This window comes from Epinephelus lanceolatus, chromosome 7 (genome assembly GCF_041903045.1).
Source record: "Epinephelus lanceolatus isolate andai-2023 chromosome 7, ASM4190304v1, whole genome shotgun sequence".
NCBI classification, from domain to species: Eukaryota; Metazoa; Chordata; class Actinopteri; order Perciformes; family Serranidae; genus Epinephelus; species Epinephelus lanceolatus.
Genome location: NC_135740.1, coordinates 10,305,528 through 10,330,949, shown reverse-complemented (window position 1 = coordinate 10,330,949; position 25,422 = coordinate 10,305,528). Strand labels below are relative to the sequence as shown.

At 39.2% G+C, this 25,422-nt stretch overlaps 1 protein-coding gene across 3 annotated transcripts in view; it reads left to right on the top strand.

Moving 5' to 3' along the window:
* The window catches only part of il1rapl2 (interleukin 1 receptor accessory protein-like 2), a 633,588-nt gene that overhangs the window by 158,093 nt on the left and 450,073 nt on the right, over positions 1 to 25,422 (top strand). The window lies entirely within an intron of this gene.

The window sequence follows — 25,422 nt, the reverse complement described above, 5'->3', positions numbered from 1 at the left end:
AGGCTTCCCCGGAGGTCCGCCGCTTTTCCCGGTCCCTCTTCTCCACACTTTGGGCTCTAGTTAGACCGGTCGAAGCGGGGGCGCAGCGCACCTGCGCTTCGCCAACTGGGTGTGGCCAGGCGGATTTTGCAAGTTTGGCACACCATGCGCGCTGGCACAGCTACTCGTCTGTCCCACCTTCGTCCCTCCTACCTGCGCAAGTCGGAAAGAGGGAGGAGAGAAGGCGTGGAGTGGGTTTTACACACATCACACCAATCAAATGAGCCCTCTCCTCGCCCTTAAATGTGCCGCGCGAAGGCGTAATGAGAGTTTACTCAATTCGCCATGGCAGAAGAGAGCAGCAGCGTCAGACGGCCAAACTTCTCCCAGGAGGAACCTGATGTTTTGGTCCGGGAGGTCTGCTCGCAGTGTCCGAATATACGGAACTGCAAGCAGACCTCCACGGGCTGATGATGCAAAGGTAGCCTGGGAGGAGGTCACCACAATTGTAAATCAATGATGCGTTTCTCTCGTGCGCGCGTGCTCTCTCTCGTTCTCTCTCGCAGTCTCACTCTGTTTCTTTTCTTTTGACTTTTCTAAGATGACAGTTGCTGAGTATATACTCCCTATCTGATGCTGTGGCTGTTTGTGGTTGTCTGAGAGGGATGTGAACTCATTAGTTTGCAGCTGTGTTAATCAAATCAGGTTGGGTTTCCATTACGCGTGCCAAACTGTGCCAAACGTGCCAAACGGTGCCAGTCCCCTTTGATCTGACATCAGATGTGACGGGACAGTCGATATAGAGATACATTTATGTGCTGATTGCAGATAGTTACATTGAATAGTGGTTTTGTGGCTATTTATTGCATTGTTAATGTGCCTGATATTCTGGAGACCTGCCTGTGAGGTTTTGGTGACGTATGCGCACTGTCCGCCGGTCAGCCAAACTTCAGCTTACACTGGCTGCGCTCCCCCTGCGCTGGAGTTCCTCCAACATTTGCGGTTAGATTATCATATATTTTTATTGACAAAAATATAGGCTGCTTCGGCTGATTTTTTTTATGCGCACATGTGCCCCTAAATATTTTTTACAGTTTGCACACACGTATTTTTAGTCGAGTGAAACGCTCGCACTGTCCAGCGCTGGATCTGACAGCCTGAGCACATTGGCACAAAACACTACGGCGTTCGAGATATTATTTATATCATGAGAAGTCAATACTTTTGGCAGCCTAAATCTTTTATTTAGAAACTATGGCGGGTCAAATGGCCATAGTTTCGTTAATTAATGGGAAACACTGCATTCCACACAGTTCTTATGTAATGGAAGTGTTCAGTACTCAGTAAAGAGGACAAACTTTAGATATGACTGGGCAACAAGTCCACACAGCTAGAACCCTTTGGCCCAGTTATTAGCCAGAGACATAACGTTATACTAGCAAGATTCAAAGTCAGTAATACTGCATATGGCAGACAAACAGTAAATATTATTTTACAGTATGTTTAACAACAACACTAGCTAGCTATTCAGCCCTGTCACTGTCAACATCCAGATTTTCACAAACAAATGATATGTAATGTTACTGTCGGGCGAAGCCTGAGGTAGTGAATTGAACAGCTAATAGGATGTGAGATGATTGCTTAGGTTCAGAGGGACAGAGTAGTACTTATAGGGTGTGTTACAGTCCCTGTCCTTTGGTGTTCAGAGGATGAGGCATTGAAGGACCACACTACAATGTTGGAAATAATTTGTTAACAGAGGCCATGACTGTGTCCCTAGTTCAGATTAGATATAAACTGATACTGTTATGTAGCCAGCGCATTAACTTAGAGTGGTGAAAACACAGTTTCACTGGAACTACTTAGTACGTGTCCATTATCAGGTTTAATGGACACCCTGCAGCCAATCAGAATTCAGTATTTTCCCCGAGCATTGGAATATAGGTCATTAATAGACATTGTAACTTATCTGTTTAATCTCTACATAGATCTTAATGTAAAATGGCAGGTTTGTCGTAGGAAGTTTTTTCTTGGCTTTTTCTTGACAGTGAAATCGCACAGTCTCCACTGGTTGGCCTGATAATGTCTCAGTGATGACAGAATACCAGGTTTGTGTACAGACGAAATAAACAAGATATAACATGTTAATTAATTAGCATTAGAGGTGTTGTAATGTTCGAACTTTGGTCAGAGTCAGACTTGTTGTTTTCCCCTGCTACCAGTCTTCAAGATAAGCTAGGCTAATACACTCTTTTCATAGCAGACATTTCGACTTGCCAAAGCATGAAAAGCACCGGTGGATTCAATAATATGAATAATGGCTGCATTCCATTTAGGTGAGCCCGTTTTAGGGTCCTGGAGTGGGTTGCACCAGCTGGTCTTTGCTAAGCTGAATTGTAACTGCTAAGGCAGTCTGTGTTAAGACCAGTCATTAGAATGCACTCTGCCGCAGTTGCACCAACCAAACTCAGCTATGCGCAGTCTTAATGATGCACCTTCATGTGAATGCCCAGCAACTATGGCTAATACCTAGCAGCTTATACATTGCTAGGCAATAGCAGTCTCCTGCTGTCTTGCTAATGTGTTGCCAAACCTTTATCATCTGTGGCACAATTGTTGTGGAGGATTGAAGAAAAAGAACAGGAAATTTAGAGATCAAGAAACAGATGTAAAAATTAATAGAGCTGTGCAGGGGAGGCATCTGTAGCATCTGGCAGGTAGTGTCACAGGTAATGTATAAGGAGAGACATATCAACAGCTGTTTGAAAATTGTTGAGAACATTCTCCTGAGGATGATTTGGGTTGTTTTTGTGACCTCTTGACCTTGTTAAGTGCAACCTTTGCATAGATAAACTTACATTTTTTAAAGGTATCACGAACATTGATATGCACATAAACACCAACACATTACTAGACAGAACACACACACACACACACAGAGAAAGCGCACTTCTACAATATAATTGAATTTCATGTGCACGTGTGTTTGTCCCTCTGTTCCAGCTCTTCTCGTGCACACTTAACAGAACTTGTTAAAAGTGACAATATAAATTAAAGAAAACCTCTTTACTGTCTTGTCAGACTGGGAGAGGCATACAGCAACCCTGTCTCCTGGGAATTAGATCCAATTTGGTCCAGACAATTTATTTTGAAAGAAACACAATGCCACCTGGATCACATTTTCTGTTAACCTAATGAGGAAATGCTGTTAATTAATGAAAGTCGCAAAGTGTTGATACTGAATGTATCTGCGCAATATTCACTAATAGTGTATTTAATTTTCTTTTCTTACAGTATTTGATCATAGCAACTAAAGTGTGATAAAACTTTTTTATGACTATCTGGAGGCATTCACAGCACACCGGTAAAATACCGAAAAAGTCAAAAGTGACTTGAAGTATCTTAACTGCAATCTTGTTATATCCACAGAGGAATTTTTGTTGTCTAAACCACCACAAAGTAGGGTGTGAACCCCGGCCTCCAGTGTTACAGTCCAGCACTCTGCACATTCTGTGTATTTCCTTACAAAATAAACTTTCATTGTGAAAACAAATTAGTAGTATATAAATGTATCTTGTAGGAAACAGGATTGCATATAGACACACTTAAAGACGCACAAACCTCCACTTAACCAGTTTCAACAGATTAGTTTAGTCATTAAGGAAATGATTAAATCAGAAGTACTGTATGCTAAATGGACAGCTCCATGCATGGGCCTTTTGTGTGTGTGTGTGTGTGTGTGTGTGTGTTGAGAAGGTTTTGTTGTGTTACATCAAAAGCATACACACACTCATTCGATACACACAAACAGTGTAATTAGGTACATGCCATAGTACAAGCTTTTTCGTCTGGAACCTCAAAGTCCATTTAACACTGGAAATAGCTGCAGGTCAGGAAGCTAAAACACTGGCTCCTGTGTGTGTGTGTGTGTGTGTGAGTGCCACCATGCACGTCAGTGTCTGAGAGAGAGTAGGTTTTTGTAGGTTTTGCCCCCGAGTCTAATTGAGTTTTCAAGGAGCTCTTATCCTTTAAGAGAATAGTGCAGTGTGTGTGTGTGTGTGTGTGTGTGTGTGTGTGTGTGTGTGTGTAGGGTTAGAGGTAACATGCATGCATCCATTGTGTTTGTTTTATTTATGCACATGTGCATTTTTTTTGCACTTTGTACTTCTGCACAAATATTTAATTTACAAATAGTAGCAAAATCACAAAGTCATAAAAATCGATAAAACTGCAAAATATATACAGATTTAAGGTGAACTGTGCTGCAGATCTGAGTGACTAAAACATCACAAGCTGACAGAGATGAATGCTCCTACCACATTAAAATAAAAACGTGCTTATCGATTGGGGTTACCGCCTAACAGTTGACCAAACGTTGGTCGACCAGAAAGGTCATTAGTTGGCAAGATTTCATTGGTTGCTTAAACAAAAGGGAGAATGACATATGAAAGGACAGACACAGGAAGACAGAAGTCACGTTACAAACCAATCACAGCTGACAGATATCTTTCCCTTCTTCCGTAAATATTCAGTCTGATAAATACAGAAAAGTTGATCATTTTAGTGCAGGGCCACTCAGAGCTTTACATCTGTCCCACGGACGACAGGCCTCCACACTTATAAACAGCGCCTGGAAGGAGATCAGCTCTGCTCCCAGGATTTCAGGAAAATAGGCTAAACGGTGTTTGTTAAGGTTGCTTAGCAACCTCAGACGAAAACTGCAGCTGCGTTCTTGATAGGTGCTACAGAACAGGCACAAGACTAGCACACAGACCCCGACCTTGCGTTTTCCAGGTGGTTTAAGATGCGGCCCCTAATGTCCAGGGATGGTACCTGCGGTTATTACACACGTTAGTTGATAACATGTCGGGCAGGAAATCCAAAGTGTAGGATCATTTTGAGAAGGTTAAGAATGAACCTACTGTAAGGTGATATGTAAACTCTGCAGGCAAACATTTGCCTATCATTCATTGACTACTAACTAAATTCTTAGTTGGGGCAGCCCTATAATTGAATTCTATTTTATAGTCTCGTCATCCCATTTTATCCTCTTTTCTTTTCCTCCTCCCTCTTTTTTCTTAAATATTACAGTTGCAAATGTAAAAACACACCAAAAATTGCTTATATGGTTATAATTTCTCTCCATGTATTTATCTGTTTTTAACTCCTGTTTGGCCTAAGAGCAGAGACAGAGTTCAGATGTCTAATACAATAACACTCATATACGGTTTAAATACACATATGTATCAGCAGGCACACATACACTAACACACATACATTTAAAATGATGGAGCATCTGCATGCAGTGTCTTGTCATGAGGATTCATGTGTTTAGTGTTTGCGGGGAGAGAATGTGTGTTTGTGTGCAGCACTGTGGTTTTGGAGTGTAAATCTGTTTCTGTGACCTGGCCACAGGCACCTGCCATACTGGAGACAAAGTGAATTTGTGTTGTTTGAGTGTGTACGAGTGTGTGTTTTTGTGTGTCTACTAGAAAGGTCATCGTCTACCCCCCATTATTTTGCTGCCAAACTCCCCGCCAACTATTTTCTGGTATCAGCTTGTGGCCCCTCTTCACAGTAACTGACACTAAACTGGACTCCAATGACTCCCACTGGGATCCTCGGCAACTGAACATACAGATGTAACACAGATAAAACCAGCTTTTCGGTTGTAAATTAGCAGTTTCTGCCTTCAGAGGAAAGCAGTAAAATCCATGATTTTGTAACAAATTATTTAGTTATATTGTGATTTTAAGATACAGTACCTGGTGTCATTCCATTAAAGGCAATGCTGCATGTACCACCGTGTTAAGCTGGTGTCTGTGTTGTTGTTGTCTGGAGACCAATCTCAAGACCACTTTTTGAAGGTCGGGGTCTTGTCCACATTTCTACACATTCTTGCCTTTGCAAAAAGGCTGAACAAAGATGGTTAGCTTGATTTTGTCTCTTTAGTGCTTGTATTTGTTTGCTTAAAGAAAACAAAAGAAGAAAGAAAAAAAATTCCCACATTAAAAAATTCACCTTTGCAACACATTTATTTTATCTAGACATTTCTCATGGTATGCTTACTCATACACACATATAAACAGTATGGCAATAAAAGGGGTAAAAGAAGAGGAACCTTTATTTGTTTTCTGTGGGTGTTTTTATGAAAATGTAGATCTTTTAGATAAATTAAACGAGTGCCTGTAGACAAGTGCGAGTTCAACACTGCAGGACACACTTAAAATCGCACTTGTCTGGTCTTGGTTTTGACTCAGTCTCGCCTTGCCTTGGTTTTGGTCATGATTTGGTCTCGGTTTAGGTGGTCTTGACTACAACACTTTTGTATAGCTATTTAACTTTATCTTTAATTATGGTGGTTTGAGATCATTGACTCATGACAACTTTTAAACCATTTTTATAATTTTCACCCTTCAAAATAAAAAACACCAAGCAGTAATTTCACACATCATTATCTGGGACATCCTTAATTATTTCTGCAGTTACAAAAAACTGTAAACTCAACATTTACATATTTTCACCTTTATAGAGTTAAAATGGCTGAGGTGTTTGCAAACAGTATCTATTAAACACTCAGCAGACTCAGAGGTACATTAGGGTTAATGTTGAATTGTGTTTCTGTCCATCTGATGAATGTAAGTCCAGTATTCTCGTATCTATTAGTTCTGTTTTGGTCCACACAGACTCCTGAGGGAAATATCTGGCGCTTCACCTGCTAAATGCTCCACGATGTTTACCAGCTAGTCCCTACATTAGTCCGGCTGCTCTTTGGTGTTTGGCAGGTAGCTCACAGATGATACTTTTTTGCTGAAAAACAACTTCCTGCTGAGACTGGAAACAAAGTTTATAAGAGTTGTGATGATCAGAACAGTAAACAGTTCAGGGCCATTGCTTACACAGGTGTTAAACCTTTGTGGGTTTTTTGTGCAACTGACATCTTTTACATCACTCATAGTCATTTGATCTGTGATCTATATTTGATCTATATTATTCATTTAAGGACATTTTTGCACACACTTAACTCCACTGGTGACATCTGAAACTGTTTTAAGCTGCAGTTTATGTTGTCTATAGGTCTGTGTTGTTACATGTTGTGTATGCGCTGTTTTTACACAAATGAAGTTCCTAATGGATAAATAAAGTTATTTTTTAAATCATATGATTACTTAAAAAATTAGCTCGCCAGTCTCTTTATTGCATTTGTATTTGTTTTATTTGTAGGAAAATTTTATGGATTTGAGTCACAGCTCCAAACAGGAAGATGGTGCTAAACTTTATTTAAATATAGCCTTCATTTTGTGATGTCACTGGTGTTACTGGTCATCTTGACCTCATCTTGAGTCTCATTTATGTATAAAAGTAACGTATATTTTAATTAACATGACAATGGAATGCTAATGTTTTAATTACTTCATGCAGCACCTTTGAAATACTAATTAGGTGATCAATACTTTAAACTTGCTGGTCAGGTGATGAAATGTCTTGGTCCACTTCTTTCGTCCTCCACCTTTTATCTTGAGGGAGAAGAAGGCAGAGTGGACATTTTCTAGGGAGATTCATTATCATGCAGTTAGATTATTAATTTATCAAATCAAAGTCCTCTCTAATCCCCTCTTAATTCAACATTTATTGGCTCACATTAAAATGTACATGCTCCTACAGACAAACACACACACACACACACACACACACACACACACACACACACACACACACCCTCGCTACAACTCCAGCTGATGAGAAACATATTAACTAACTAATGTCTACACCCCGTTGGCTATTGATCAACAGCATTCAATTAATCTGATAAATTAGCCCGCCATGGCAACACAGGAATGGTCAGCAAGTCTCTATCGCTGTTCAGAGGGTATTTAACACACAAGCATGCACATAATTGGAGTTGGTTTAGATATTGCTCAGCATGCAAATATCAAACACACACACACACGCACACACACACACACACTCCACATATAAAGACACACAGAGCAGCAGAGAAAAATACAACAAAGAAACAGATCAAACACTGAGAAAAGGTTTTTTCAGCTAAATGATCACTAGGCGTAACTTTAAATCAGGCTTTGCTACCTGTCATCTCGAGCCTTTTGTGGTCTGTTCATTGATTTGACAACAATAATAAATTGACACTGTTAACAAGATGCAGATGAGCCCTTGGGTGAGTGAGGTTGACTGAATTAATAGGCTGCAGTGTTTGACTTTATAATGGCTAAACCCAGGGCATGCATTACTAAAGCTAATGCTATGCTGCTGAGCAACATATACACGCATGCTTTGGGTGAATCTAAAAATGTTAATGTGTGCAGCCTTGGAACCTTAAACTGAGCACTTTCATAAAGTGTTGTGGAAATATATGGGTAATTTGAAAACATAAACAAATAAAAAATGAAAAAAACAAAACAAAAACAACTAGTATTACCACAGATAATAGAGATTTCAAATGCATCTTAGAGTATTGGAGAGCTGTAGAGTTTGCGCAGTTATAAGTTTTATTGCCCATTTATTCATTCTGTTATTTGACAATTGCATAAACTCCATCTGCTCTAGGAAGCTGGTTAGATGCAGTTGAAAGCCGCAGAAAAAGCTGGTTTGTGGACTTAAGAGAAAGGAATAGTTTGCTATTTTATAAAAATACACATCATTTTTTTAGCATCTTTCAAATGCAGGGGCAGTCCAGAGTTTTGTTTTTTTTAATGAAAAATATAACAGTATCAAATTAGATTTTTTTTTTTATAGTTCAGAAATGTCCAGTACAGCATATGTAAGAGAAATTATATTTGGTCCAGTTTAGAGTTGGTTTATTTTATTTCTGTCAGAATGACCAAGAGCAGTGTCTCATTTTGACAGTAGGCAATTGGCCAAATGGGACACTATTGAATTAACATATTTCAAAAAAGTAGCTGAGTATTGAATCGATTTTTATAAACGTAATCATTTTTACCTGCAGCAGTACTCAACAACCTCAACAAGCACACAAATAACCGCAATCCAATCCAAGATTCATTAAACCCGCAACAACAGCCACAAAATAAAAGATAATGTCAATAAATAATCAACAGCTACAATGAAAGTTATCAGAACAACACTTTAAGAAAATTGCCACAGACAAAAAGCCATGACCAGAGGACCAAAAATAGCGACCTCAACAAAATTAACCTCAACATACATCAGACATCTACTGTACACAACATAAAGAACCACCAACACAACCACAAAATCAAACCATAACATAAATAAAAGCAACAATAAAAAACACAGAGTTACCTTTAGATCTGCACATCTCAATTCAAAATAATGTCAAGAAGAACAATTAGCATTGGAGTGTGAACTGTGGTGAAGAATACTATCATCGGACTGAAACTGCTGGAGTTTTGTTTGTTATGTTAAATGAGCTAAATGAAAGAATAGAGAGGATAGCTGAAATAGAAAAGGAAGCAGAGGGCAGAATTAAATCAGACAATATTACGCAAACAGACATCATTCGTTTAGCATCAGATAAAGATATGGTAATAAATGTAATACAATATTTCACAGCCATAAGAGCAAAAAAGCAACAGTGAGCAGATGAGAGATTCAAGAAACAGGTGTAAGCTGGAAATAAATAAATGCAGACTGATGATAATTGTAAAACCGCAATAGACAGACGATTTAATCAGACTCATGACTCTCTCTCTCTCTCCTCTTGTAAGGGCTCTAAGACGTGTTGTATGTTGCATTGTACTGCACATTTATCTGGTTTCTCTCTCTAGTTATATATGTTCTGTTGTATTTACCAGCAGAATTACATAGATTGTATACACTGAAATAAATTTCTCATTGAGTGTAAGAGATTAGTGCATGTGTTTGCGTGTGTACTGTACATGTTATAAGTTAAAGGAATACTTCACCCACAAAATCGCCATTTATATTAATTATCCACCCGTGTGGAACTTGAAACTGGGGAGGAAACTTTGTTTTACTCGCATTGCTTCCACAATGAACACAATGCAGAGGACCAAAAAACAGATTCTTGATGAACTTGGGTAAAAGGGCACTGTGTTTAACAAAATCAGAACACCCATTTACAAACTCTCGCACAACTTGTGCAGTACAATCCAAGACTTATTTATCCAGTTGTATGCTCAGTACTTCCCAAATACTTGCTTATTCACTACACAGTTTGGCATAAATGGTCTTACACATGGATGAATATTGCACCTACCAAGCGTGTGTGTTTGAACTCTACTCAATGGAACACACAAGTAGAGTTTAATTACATGCACAGTGGAAATGTTTCAAACAGTAAGGTTTTAGTAAAAATGCATGTCTTTTAGAAGTACTGAGCAAACAACTGGATAAATGAGACATGGATTTAGGGTTGCAATGGTTTGAGATTTTTACTGTACGATGCCTGTCTCAGAAATATCATTGTTTCATGGTATCACAATATACGGTATTACACAATAAATAGTTATCAGTTACAATGACCCTTCATGGTTGAACAAATGCTTTACTGTAATTTCACAACTATTATGCCCCAACAGACATGAAATTTGATTTAAACTTGGAATATTTTTTAACAACACTAATAGGATAGAAATCCATTCCATAGATCAGCCAATGTACGTGGTATGACAACTGTTAGTGTTTATTCCATGGTATACCTTGAATCTGGGATACAGCAGCAACCGGGTGATGCTGCACAAGTTGTGTGAAAGTTTGCAAATAGATTTTTGGATTCTTACTTAACTTTATATTCCATTGGCTTTTTGGCTGATAGGTGGGTATAATGTAAAGGTCCTGAAAAAGAAGTTGGTACACACTGTATACCTGCGTATACCCCCCACTACACCACTGGAAGTATTCCTTTAATACAGGTATTCTTGGGGTCTTAGGGATGATTGTTCCATTTAGGAGATGTTAGACTTAAAGTAAGGTATGCTTTTGTTTGTGTGCGCTTTGAGTGAATAATCTTTTTTTCTGTTTGTTTCATTCAAAGAGATCTGCATAATCATTTCAGCTGCTGTCACAACCACCTTTTCTTACAGTTTCCAATTTCACTCACAGTGGCGCTCTATATTAGTGTAGCACTGCAACACAGTTTTGTCAGAAAAGAGGAACAACACTGTGCAGGTATAACTTTAATGGGTTTAAAACTTTTTTTTTTTTTTTTACCTTTTATGATTTCATTTTCAAGCAACAGAGGTAGCAGAGCGAAGCAAGATTGCTTGTTGCTATGAAATGAAATGTCATACTGTGGCATCAAAAGAGGTTTGGACATTGAAACCATCTCCAGGAGTCTAGGAAAGTTCAGAAATCTGAAGGAAATACAGTGAGCTCTGTGACAGAGTCGCCACACACGTACAAGAAGTCATTAAAAGAGCAATCTTGTTCTGTGTTGAGAAATGAAACACCAGAATGAGTACATGAGAAAGCATGCTTCACAGTGAAGTAAGAAAAACATGTTGAGCCAAACCAACAAACTAACACATACTACCAATTTAAATATAGCTACACAGTATGACTCAATATGTCATTCATATGCTTACACACACGTACAGGCGCTAAAGCATGGCAGCGTTTTGAAACGCAGCCTCCAGCTAGGAGGAGGCAATACGAGTCAGACATCACAGAAAACTGTGAACTGAGTTTAACTCCCTACTGGTAATAGAGAGAGAGCCAAAAAATAGAAAGCTGTAACTTGCTCCAGCAGAGAGAGATGTGAGAGAGTGGGACACAAAGACAAAGTTTGGGAGGGAAAGAATAGATGGAAAGCAGTAGGAGAGAGGGAAAGAGGCAGAGAGGGAGTGAAAGGTGTGAAGATGTTGATTGAGGGAAACAAATGGAAAGAAGTAAGAGAGTGACAGAAAAAGAAAAAGAGCCTGAGGTAGTAGGTGTTCCTTTGGTGCCAAATTGTGCACCCACATGCACACACACACACACACACACACACACACCAGACCAGACCATTTAAAGACACATTCTTTGCAAAACCTGAGGTCATTTTGACACCCGGCGAGGTGTTACTTTGGCATATAAATCTTGGGCAGAGAAAAGAGATGAAAAAATTAAGGTCACATTTGTCCCTCCCTCAGGTGTCTGAGAGGGAGACAGATAAAGACAGAGAAAGAGATCAAGCCAGTGCTATATCAGAAAAATGGAGATAAAAGAAAGCAGGGAGAAGAGGGAGATATTGCTCAGAATCAAGAGAGGAGATTAAAAATGGATGTTGTCTGTATTAATTTGGAAACTAAAACTCAATCCACCTGTATATTTGCTGCCTGAGTGGAAACGATAGAAATTGGGATACAAGTCAAAATACGGCAAAAAAGTTTTTCTGAATAAGTTTCCGGAGTCCCTGAAAAACAAGGTTTATTTTTTGGGGGGCAATGTTGGCCTTTGCCAAAGTTGATCTTCTACATACAAGATATTATCTCCTGCGTATGGGATATGATCTCTTACGTATAAGATAGTATCTCCTATGTAGAGGATATTATCTCTGGCTACAGGATATTATCTCCTATCAATGGGATATTATCCACTATGTGCGGGATGTTATCTCCTACATAGGAGATACACATTGAGGCTTCATTAGGCTATTTTAAGAATGACAAAGCTGTGCAGAATGAAGTGCTTAGTACACGATGCAAAGGGCAATGAAGGTTTAGCCAAATGAGAGCCATTTGCAAATCTCAGGCTTTTGGGATAAATTGAATGACATAGTAGTCTGAGGCTGAGAAAATGAAAGAACAGAAAAGCCATTGCTGTAGTAGTTTAGCAGCTATTGCTGGTAGTTCTGTGAAGAGAGAGGTGTGGGTGTGGAAGAGGTGTCAGGAGCGGTTGGGTCGCAATGTTTTTTCACAGATAAACTGTTCCTCCAAAACTTTAGGATGTCCAGGGTTACATTCCAGTATCTCACAACAACACTGTCACAGCATGTAGGCAGGTGGTGGAGGCAGCGCAGAGACAACAGCAGAGGCAGGTGAAGCCACAGGATATCAGCTGTGACCTTACAGTGACTAAGTGCTTAATTCAGCCAAACAGTGTAACTGATCATACAGAGACAAGGCCAATACAAAACCATTACCATTTGACTGATGCAAACAAGCTTAACTCAGAAACAATAAAATCATTAATGATATGTAACCTTTATCTTGTATTCTATATAAACCTGGTATCTTCATGATGAGTTAAAAGTTGCAGTTAGTAGTTTTAATTTTAGTTTCATTGGAAAGGGATAAGAAACATTAATGAGTAAGATGGACTGTTCACTTTGAAAAGTACACAAACAACACAGATCCAAAATGTCAGCTTATGTAAGGTCCCTGAGTGGGACATGAACCCCCCCCCCCCACCAAACATGGTCGGTTAGTTAATGAGTTACATTTGCTTAAACTGTGGGGGAAATGTTCACCAGTTAGCACCTGTTAACAAACCTCCCTGCAGCTCCATTCATGCATTGCCACCACAGACACTCCCGGGACTCATAATTCAACACAAGATTTATGTTTATATGAAATGTCATTACTAAGGGAAACATTCAAAAGGGCAGCCCCACCGCCCACTACGTCAGTTTAGCCTGTGTATCCCTGAGGCTAAATCAGACTGTCAAACTGGAAGCAGATTGTGGCCACATATTGTTGGAGTTAAGAGGCCAGCAGACACAGATGATAAGGGAGGTGGTGTGCAGAAGCAAGTGAAGGAGGAGAAATCTGAGCCAAAAGGCTGAAAATGTAATATTTCTGAGTGGCAACATGGCAGCATTAAAGATGTTCAGATCTCCTGTTGGTGCTCTGTTAAACAGTTTAATGATAATACTACATTTTATTTGAAAGGTGCCTTTCAAAACACTCAAGGTCACTGTACAATAGTAAACAAAGTAATAAATAACAACAAGGAGAGACAACAACACAAGAAAAAATACAGGAGAAAAAAAAATCAGGAGCTAAATGTAAAGTGCAATCAAAGAGTAATGTTTGTTAATGTATGTTGTCCTCATGATCAACCCAGACTCATTTTCTCTTTTAGAACAAAGCAGACCCGAAGCTGCATTAGCATTCATTTGGAGTCTTGTTTATGTCCAGCTAGTGGTTGTAAGTGAAATATTCACTCTCCTTTAGCTTTGTTTTGGTCTCCGCCAACTTTTCAGAAAAAAATATCTGGCTCTTTAGCTGCTAAACACTCAACTTTGTTAGCTTGCTAGCTGCTAAATTTTACTGTATTGGGCAGTGGGCAATTGGTCAGTACTATTGCTCCCCTTAAATAACCATTGTTATTTAATAATAGTAATGTTGAATGTTAAAACTGTAGTTCATGCATTATTTTACTTTGTACTTAACTGTATGTGTGTGTTGAAGTTTATTCATTCAAGATGATGTTCATGTTTTTTTTAAATAGTTCATTGATCTGAAGCTTTTGAGTTTATTCTGTAGTTTTCTAATAAACAATAATTATAGCAACTTTATAACCCAAACTTTATTTGCCAAAAACAACAGTTTTCTCGTGATTTCAAATGGTCTGAGACTAAATTATGTTGCTGTTTAGCAAATAGTTTTACAATGAATGATAAATATGGTAACTTCTGATAAACCCACATCAGTTTAAGGCTTAAAATACCAACTGTTGTGTTAAACCCTGCACTGTATGAGTACCAACATGGATACAGGTAATGTGGTTGGTTGAAGAGATACAAATATGGATAATGGCGTACTTGCTGATCCCTGGTAAGCAGGTAGAAATATCTTTTAAGAAAGTTGATACAAATATACATAATCTTCAAATTTTTTATTGTTATTGAAAATTATATATTCATTTTATTACAAATTCATGCTTAGGCCATAAATAACCAAACCAGTGGAGCCCTCTCTAACCTATCATGCTCTTCATACAAGGCCAGGCTTGCCAGATTAAAAAATAAAAATCTCTCAACGGTCCTCCTAATAGATGAGTGTGCTGAAGGAAAATAATTTTTGCAGGTGTGTGTGTAATGTTATCGCTGAAAAGGAATTACAAACTAGGCTACTCTCGAGTTCTAAGGGCACTGAAGTTGAGTTGAGTTTTTCGATTATTTATTTTTTAACAACATTAAATCACAATGATGTTGTTTGTTAAAACCCCCCAAAACAAAACATTATTCTGAACTTGATGATATAGATATGTATTTAGGGTGAATAATAATTCAGAAAAGGAATATTAATGCAGCCATATAAGGTGATGTTTTAATATAAAATATAAAGATATGATGTGGAAAGTAGAAGACTGTACACAATCTAATATGCATATGTATATTTTTTAAGGGTCCACAAATTTTTATTAATTATTATAAGCTGTTAACTGTAGGCTTCAAAGATCATCCACTTTGTTTCATTGAGCTTTAATCTGTGTACTTATTGAGCCATGACTGTGCAGGTGTGTGCATACGTGTTTGACAGAGAGAGGTTCTTATCAGTATTTCTAGCAGACAGAGACAGACTGGCAGATGCAGAGTTAAAAATGGAAAAAGTTTACACCAGTGTGATCTTAACAGTGTGTGCATGTATGCATGCATCCATCCCTGGTATCAGTGTGAAGTACTCTTAGAGCTGCTTTCACCCCTACAGATCCATTAGAGCAGTGAGGAGAATATTTTAAACCTCTCTCTTGCACCCAGTATATAGTGTGCATTGAGTGTGTAACTGAGTGTATAGGCCCACAGTGGATGATAGAGCCACACTCCTAAATGGCTGACTGCATGCTAGTGCTCCTGGCTGCTCTCGCACAGTATGGTTAACACGCAAAACCTCCGAGTAAAAACTCTAGACATGAAAACACACACTAAAGGTGTGTTTAGTCTGAATTTGAAGCAAATTTTAGAGGTGGCATTAAGTCAATGGAATGGGAATAGGAGTGGGGACGTATAAACTGTGCATATTGAGGCAAAGACACGTCCACATTAATAAAAAATGTTTGAACTTGGAACAAAAGATGTGCACCTATCCTGGGGCTTTATGAGTGTCAAAACACGCAGGAGAGAGCATGAAGGAAAATAACAAAAACGTTTTGGGATCATTCAAAGGCTGAGCTGACAGACAAACACACGGCCACACTCTACCCTACAAGATCAGTGTGTGTGTTAGGTAGCTACAGCTAACATGGCTTAAGTCAATACACTGGCTGTTTGGAAAACCCAAAACACAAACAATCAAATTAACACAGATAATACTAGGTGGATCTTCGCTTGAGCTACAAACTAAGAAACGCAAACAGGTGAAACAACAGAGACAGCTAATGTTAACAGTGAAGAATAAGCTAAGAACATTAACAATGCTGACATGGTTAAAGTAACATTAACAAACTGTGGTTGATAAAATTAGCTAACAAGATTGGTGAACCTTATGACTACACCTTTTTCAGTTAAGCAAAGGGCAGACAGTACAGTCTGAAGATGACATCATCAAGGTTTTATAGGTCTTCATAGAAGCTGCTTGCATTCAAAGCTGGTCAGTAAATAGCAGGCTAATGTTCAACATTTTTGGTGGTTGTTTGCCCACTTTTGACAGAGCTTGACTAGTTGTTTCTCTCTGCTGCCAGCCTGTGTGCTATGCTAAGCCAAATACACATTAATGTCAACATTAGACAGAACTAGAGATGTGGGCCAGGAGCATAAAGGTTGGGTGGGGTGTCGACAGTGGGCCCTCCCTGACTTCCTACCCCCTACTGCTGGCGCCCTTGCTTGGACCACACCTATCTTAGGAGCCCAGTCTCACTCCGAAGTTGTTGAAATCCAGTGCTTGGGCAGTGACCAGCAAAAAAAATACATCCTACAACGTTGGCATGACACAAGGCTGGTTGCTGTTATAGTTTAATGGACCCTGCCGGCATCAAAGCGAAACACGGCAGGAAAGGGCAGAAAATTAAGGCGGCAAATGTAGGGGTGGTGGATGGGTCCCACAAACACCGACCGTCATCTGAGAGAGCGGTGTTTGCATCCCGTAAAATTCTAAAGCCAAACCCTGTTGTTTTTTTCGTAACCTAACCATGTGCTTTTGTTGCGTAAACCCAACCATGTGTGTTTGTTGTTAATGGAAAAAACATCACTTCACTGTGTTGTACCGACGTAGTGAGTTTATTTCAAAAGAGACTGCATGTAAATGGTAAATGGAAATGTATCTCGAAAGAAGACAATGCATGTAACAGGCAGAACTTGACACGGTGTCCCAGAACGTCAACAACTAACGCACCCAGGCTACCTTGCATGTCGTATGTGGATGTGGGGAGTCCATGACCAAACATATGTGACGAGGTCGGAGTGACTGTGTAGTTCTTAGAACACTGTCTTCATTTGAACTTAACTACACATCTGTAAAGTTTTGTGACTGCATCTTGCATGATTGCAGAGCAGTCGCATTTAAAAAATCTGTTGACAGACAGACATATAAACATCTCACAATATGCTTAAAACAACTGCTGTTGTAGTTCACGCTACAGTAAGTGTGACTAGGACCACATGATGACACACATACACACACAGACTAACAAAGTGAAAAAGAAAATAACCAGCCGCTGCAACATTTTTGTAGGTGGTAATAATTCTAATACCTGAACCTATTTTAAACTATGCTAGTGGCTAACTCAAAAATCTGTAAAATTCAGTTTTCACAGTGAGGCATTCGTTTGGACAACAACTGAGAGGAGAAGTCGGCGTGAAGCCAGACACATTACTGCCTGCTTAAAGGCAGATTCAGCTGCCTGTTGAGTAATTTCGGTCTCATAATTCAAGCAAATGCAGTGAAATTTGTGGTCAAAGTGCACACAGCCAATTTGTATCCTCACTTTATTTCACTTAAGGAGGCAAAATTGTCCATGTGGAGGTAACCTAATTCACGTGCAGTTCAACATATCCAACCAGATTGTCTCTCACACAAATACACACAAAAGCAGGAACCCACACAGCTCCATATATGATAAATTGGCTGAATATAAATTTACGGGGAAGACAATACATCTTTGTTTCACAATATTCTGGCATGTATCACACACACACACACACACACACACACACACACACACACACACACACACAGACTAGCATGAAAGCACTATTGCCTGCATACACACACGCGCATACACACAGAGACAGAATGATTTGTCTACTGCCAGATTCACACTTGATGTTAATTTGTTACAGGGGGAATCGTAATCCTTCAAACTTTTAGAAGCGTGTGTTCATATTTGTGTGTCTCTTGAATTCATATGCATGCAAGTGTGTCCAATGTTTGAGTGATACACAGTTTGATAAACACTGAGCAAGGCAACCTTTGGCCTCCAACCTTTCCACACACAACCAATGTGTATGTGTGTGTATATCAAAGTGTATTTACATGTGTTAAACAGTAGTTATGCACCTTCTCTCTCCCAAGAATAATTAGACATCAGATATAATTCCATGTTAATCACTCATGTTGTCAGTGTTGTGCTGTTAATTTCATCTGTGCTGTCATGGTACTTTTGTGGAAATGCATATGCATATGTAAGTAATAAGATTTCTACATTTGTGGAAAGAAATCATCATGTGTTCCACAAATCATAATCAGGAGAAAGAGGATGTGCAGCTGAAAGAAGTGTGGAAGAAGTTAATCTGCCCAGCATGCTGTAACAGAAACACACTGCTAATCTTTTCTAAGACAGAAACCAACAGTTGAAGCTACTCTCTCCTTTGTGGATGTCAAACAGTAACACATTATTGTGACAGGCAAAAGCAGCAGACCATGGAGAATACATGATTAGATTGGAATGAGGTGATCAAAAATACTTTTAAAGAAACATCTGCATTGGAAAGATTTTGGTGTAGGTTGGTTGCACACACGCAATTGTCCAAATTTAAAAGAGCTATATAATTACGTAATTAGCCATGCCAAGGGCTATAGGAATAGCATTGTATGTGGATTTTTCAATCACTCGGTCTAGATTGAAAAGTCTCAACAGCCCTAGAGAAAGGGAATTTGTTGTCATCAATAGCGAGTTGGCCATTTTGGAAGAATAAAGGTAAAAGTGCCATCCAGTGGATGTTAACTGTTGCTTAAGTGTCAAAAAGAGCAGCTGAGCTAACACAAAACACTGCTCAGTGGATAAGTTTCAAAACCCCAGATGTAGTGTATATAGTGTACAGGAGAGCCCTGCGTGGGACTGTCTTCCGCTCCTGCCCGCTCCCACTGAATTTCTGACCATTACCGCCCGCGACCGCAACGTGTGTGTTACACTCCCGCCCGCTCCCGCAATGTGTATGTCCACTCCCGCCCGCTCCCGCAAAACTCTGAGAATTTATGCCCGCACAGTAATAGAGATGCATTGATTTTGTGTCTTCTCCCGTCCCGCAGGAGAAAACAGGTCATTTTATAGGCTATTAATAAAGAGATTCATGGGGTTGTTTGTTTCATTTCCCTGGCCTGCATGCATGCTTTTGACGCATGCATGCTTTTGACGCTCTGGTCAGGAATAGCGCTCCTATTTCGTTGTTTTCATCTAGTTTTTAATGAAATAAAGGCTGTTTCATATTCTATTCTCCTCCTCTGTATTTTATTTATTTTTCTACCTTTATATAATCACACAGTGATTGAGGTTAAGGTCTCTTTCCTAAGAGAGACCTGAATAAGAAACATTAATGAGATAAAGATAAAGCCTATGCTCAATAACACCGGCATCATTTATGTAATTAACAAATAGCAACAAGAGTAGGCTGTGAGTGGCTCAAATAGCACTAATAAATAAGATAAAATAAACAAAGTTAACGAATGAAACGAATGAATTTAACAAATGAATCACTTGGCCATAATATTACTGTGGAGGAAGAGAATTGCTGACCGACTGCAGTCTCAATCCTGTGCGTCTCTCTCCCAAGATGCGCCCACAGACACTAAAGGCCCACTCTGAAGGCGCACTGGATGCGGGGATACTGAAGATGAAACGCGCCAGCTTTGAGAGCGCTGGGAAGTAGAGGGCTCAGTGCGCCTTCAGACCTTGATTGAGCTTCTTTTCCACATCATTTGTTAACTCCATCCTGTTGCTATAGGCTACATCCCGATCCTGCAGTGTTTTCTTTTAGCCGCCCATTCCCGCCCGCAGCAAAGTTCAAACCGCCCGCTCCCGCAAGATTTGGGTTGGGTCCCGCGGGACTCGGCGGGACCCAACCCAAAGCAGCCCTATAGTGTACAGTTACAAACAATGATAGGCATTATGTGTTTCATTTTGTTAGATACCAGTAGATTAATTATGCTTGACTAGCTGACATTTTGTTAGCATTCAGTTAGCATTAAGTTAGCCAGCATATCTTTGTCCGGATAATTCTGTAGTTGGCATTTGGCTTGTAGATAGGAAAGTCCTGTCCCCACCTGTTTGTATGTTCTACATGGGCTTCCAAAGATTCAAAGTTTTTGAACTGCTGGTGGGTGTTGGTGGTAATGCCAAACACCAAATGGACATCAGGGGTGGCAAGGATCAAGATTGTTATCTAACTTCAATTTTGTAATATTCCTCTGCTTTGTCTCTGTTGAGAGCTTCTCTTTATAAAGGCATTTGTCCTCTGTATGTACTTAGACTGTACATTCCTGATGGTGAACAATCGACAGATGAATAGATGAGCTGCGCTTTCCTTTCAAGATGGGGGCGCCAACCTAATTCCCCAAGCCAGTTGTCAATGGATTGGTTACTTCTGCGAGATCCTCACAGTAAAGGCGGCATATCAAATATATATGAGAATGTCTCAGGTTAGATGGATAACAACTATGAAAGCAACTCAATAGGATATTTCAAGAAGTAGATCCCTCATATGAATGCTGTGAGCTTGCAACAGCAGCATTAGCTCATATGTTGTGGAGTTGCCCGAGGATATCAACCTGCTGGAGGAACATTTCTCTGCCCTACCAAGAATTATACAAAGACTTATTGACTTAGATCCTCAGATGGCAGTTCTAGGAGATACAGACTAACATTGTTAGAAACAATGTGGAACACATCATGGTATCATTTGTCAGCCTTCTGGCATGCAGGTTGACCTTACTTTAATGGAAACAGAGAACTGCACCAACACATTCAAATCTAGTAACTGATGCAATGAAACATAGAACAAGAGAAAATTATATTCTGTCTAACAAAACAAAACAAAAAAAAAACAGGAGAATTTTTACAAAATTTGACAACCTTTTATGAACTACGTCAGTTGTATGAAATCTTGTGACAAGAGTTAGAATTGGATCCATCACCCCTTCTACCTTTTTCCTCCTTGTTTCCATTGCGATCATTTATAGCTTTCATTTTGATCTCCCTCATTTCCACTTTTTCTTAAGTAATTTTCTGACATATGTTTTTACTATTATTATATTTTGTATGTTTTGTACAATCTGTACAATATTATTGTAAAATAACAAATATATTTAAGAAAAAAAAAGATGGTGGTGCAGTCCCAGAATGCTCTGCGATTCCCATTTCCTTTTTAGATAAATGAAGAAGATGAATCCTAATGACCAACCGGTGATCCCCAACTTTGCCTTCAGCAACAGCTGCAGACTGACATTTTCTTTCTTCCAGTGAAATATATTAACATCTACTTAATGGATTACAAAAAAAGCAAAACAAAGTACACTCATTCATGGTCATCAGATGATGAGTCCCGATGACATCAGTGGTAACTTGAAATATGTGGTTTTGAGTGAAACGTTTTGGCAAATAAGTTTAAGATTGCCATGACATTTAGTACAGATAAATGTCATGGCAATTATCACTTAAGTGCTGTAAAACAAGTTAGTAAAGGGCGGCATTGATATATCTTATACAGTGTTGGGCAGTAGCGTCACTACAGTAGCGGACGTTTGTAGTTTAACTACATTTCTCAGTAGCTTGGTGGTAGCGTCGCTGTTTTCTGAATCAAATAACTTCTCAGTAGTTAAGCTCTTTTATTGATCACTTAGCGCGGTAGCGTCCACACAACCTACATTTCCAAAATCATTTCTGAAGCTCAAACGAGGCGGGGATTTCTGTTATGGACTGAAATAAAACTGTCACCGCAACCACACAGAGTCACTTCCACATGAAGCTGACAGGGGACAGCCCTCCATTCCGAAACACCGCCGTTCCGAAACACCGCCGTTCCGAACGACCCCCACTCCGAAATTGATTTTCAAGTCCATATCGAGTTTCCTGCATCAAACACTGCTGCCAGCTCTCCGGTTGCACTCGCACAATTCTGAAACTCGTTGTACTACAAAAGCTTGAAATGAACGTTCAACTCATTGTTTTTTATTGAAAATATGTCACTGTCTTCATTTATTAGGCCTATGTATAATTTCACTAGCAGCAAACACATTTAAAAGGAGACGCTTGTCAAGTCTTTTTACGTGCGCCGTCCGTGGTGCTGAAATCCCTGCTGCAGCCGCCGCTCCTGCTGACAGCAGACCGGGGGAGAAAAAAAGACATTTCTTTGCTCTGTGCTTTCAGAAAATAACCAGGGTTAGGGTAAGAAAGACCAACGGTCTGTACAGCAGTCCCACTGTGTTTGCCAGGGCATATCAGGCAGTGTGATTATGCGCTAAGTTTGGTTTAACGCATTGGAGCAATTTCATACAATTTCGGACATTTAACGTGGTAAACTAATTTCAATTCAACATGGTCATTTGCTTAGAGGATTCAGCTTAAGCATAATGAGTGTTATATGTCATTAAGATGAAGTATTGGCTTGTTTTGTGGTTAATTATGCACATAATCCATTTGACCCCATCATGAATGGGATTTTTATTCGTTCCTGCAGACAGAGGCAAAAGGATCAATGCGCTCCGTTTCCTTTGCGTCCGTCTCGTTCATTCAAACTTTGTAAACATGGTTGGGATTTGTAGGGGACATGTGTATGCTGCTCACTATAAAATGTGTTTACTAAAATGTGTTTACTAGCCTCATTTCTATTCAAAACAAATCTCTTTACACTTAAAAAATAGCCTACTTGTTTCAAGCAAATTTTCACTTGAAATAAGTATGAAAATCTGCCCATGGAGCAAGTTTTTTTTTTTTTTGCTTGCAATAAGAAAAAAAAAACTTGCTCCATGGACAGATTGTTTTTTAGGGATGCAGCGAAATGAACATTTGTGGCCGAAGCCGAAACCAAATATTATTAAACGCTTGGCCAAATACCGAGTACCGAACACCGAATATCGTTGTTTAGTTTTTCATTAGTTTTTGTAGATGAACCCCCTCCAGATTAGTGTTGTCACGGTACCAAAGTTGGGACCCACTGTGCGATACCAATGAAAATATCATGGTTCTGAGTAGTATCACGATACCACAGTGAAAATGAGACAGATGTGCCTTTTGTCATTTATAAAAAGATAAATCACTTTTCTATAATACATCAATGATATTTCAATGGAATAAATTACTTATTGACCTATTAATACTTCAAAAACAGCATCAATGAGTGATGAACATAGGGGGGATCAAAATAAAATAAATAAATAAAATAAGAATCAACCAGCCACCCTCCTCCCCTTCATAGGTAAAGAACAGTCCTTAAAGTGCGGTGAGGTTCGTTGGCCGTGAACGGCTCGTTTCTCCTCTGACACGTCACATACCTGTGTTCGGCTGGCTCGGCTGTTAAGGTACTTCTGGGCAGTCATGACGCCAAGAAGAGGATATTATTGGAGCTGACTTCTCCGTCGCCGGTAAGCTGATGGCCGTCGTATTTGACAGGAATACATTACTGTCTGTGTCTGTGACCCCCGTTCAACCCACAATCGGTGGCATTCGCCGTTTGTTTCTGCTGCTGGTTGAAATCTGTAGGCTGCTCGCACAGCGTGCTGAATGATTTAAGCCTATTTTGCTCGCTCAAAACTATTTTTAGTCGGAAATGCGAGTGCAGTGAGTGACGGATCGCCACACTGCCGACATTTTATTCCGCCCATCACGGCACACTGTGTGATTGTGTTATCAAAACACGCTGCTATTATTCGGCCTTGCTTTTAACTTATTCCACCGAATACTGAATGTATGTTTTTTTGCAATATTTGGCCGAATATATTCGGTTACCGAATATTCGGTGCATCCCTATTTTTTTTTCTACGTATTTCAAGTGAAAATTTTCCTGAAACAAGTGAAAATTGTCTAAAAACAAGTTACTTTTTTTTACTTTACTTTACTTTACTTACTTTTTTACTTTACTTTTTAGGTGATGAGTCTTATTTCAATTGTAATGAGATTTGTTTTGACTAGAAATAAATATTCTTGGTAAGATTTTGAGTTTTTGCAGTGTACATACACATAAATACACGCATGTACGTTTTTGACCATGTTGTGACTGTTTGAAGCAGGTCTTCATTCTTGCTGTTGTGGTTTGAGTCGTGTGTTAGTGCAGCTCACTGTTCAATAAACAATTGAACTTAACTTTTTTACCTGCCTATCTGTTCGACTGACAGTTTTATTGATTAGTAAGATAACACTGACTTGGCACAAAGTTGGTTCAATTTAGTAAAAAGCTTGGATGTAGTTGCACTAGTTACTTTCATTTTGCTGTAGCTTAGCTTGCTACATTTCTGAGGGTGATAGCTTTGATGTAGTGAAGCTTCATTTAATATTAGAGTAACTAGTAGCTTAGCTCAATACACTTTCCAAGTAGCTTGCCCAACACTGATCTTATATCTGTTCTGTCTATTAGAGCTGGTGCCAGTAAATGCCTGTGACTACTGCAGAATGATTTGTCCTGGAAATTAATATCAATTCTAACCTTTCCCATTAAATACAAAAGTCAGATGTTGGTAGGTGTTAGTGGGTTTTTTACTTTTTGGAAGGTAGCGTATTACCACCATGTGGAATCACCAAAATCAGACATTTTCAAATTTTACAAATTGAAACTTTACAATAAAATAAAATATATATATCACTTTATTTTGCATGCATTCTGTGTATATACACGGTAGCAGCAGCAAAATATGACCTGTCTTCTACTTTTAAGGTGGGTCTTAAGGTGTAAACCCAACAGGCAGCCTGCCAAAAAGAGCTTTGTTACAAAAAACAACAGCCTTATCCAACTGCCAAGAAAGGATGAGGGGATTGTTCAAAAAAGTTTTTTCAAAAAGTTACTAATATCTCAAAGAAAAGCTTCAAAAGTCACTGTTTAGTTTCAAGTCGAAGTTACAAAAGTGATAAAATGATCCTTTCCAAGTTTTCTAAGCCAAGAATGAAAGACTGCAGACTTTGTCGGCACTGACAATAGCAGCCAACTGCGCTGCTGACGTTCTATACGTTGTCAGCAGCCAACTTTTGAAAACATACACAAAGACACTTTTGGATCTGTGTGTGTGCCTGTGTTGTGTGTGCTTGGATGCCTATTCAAAGCCTTCTGCATATTTGTGATGAATATGAGCGCTTGGGTGTACAGAAAATGTGTGTGTGCATATGTGTGTGTATTCTTGGACGCTGAACAATCAG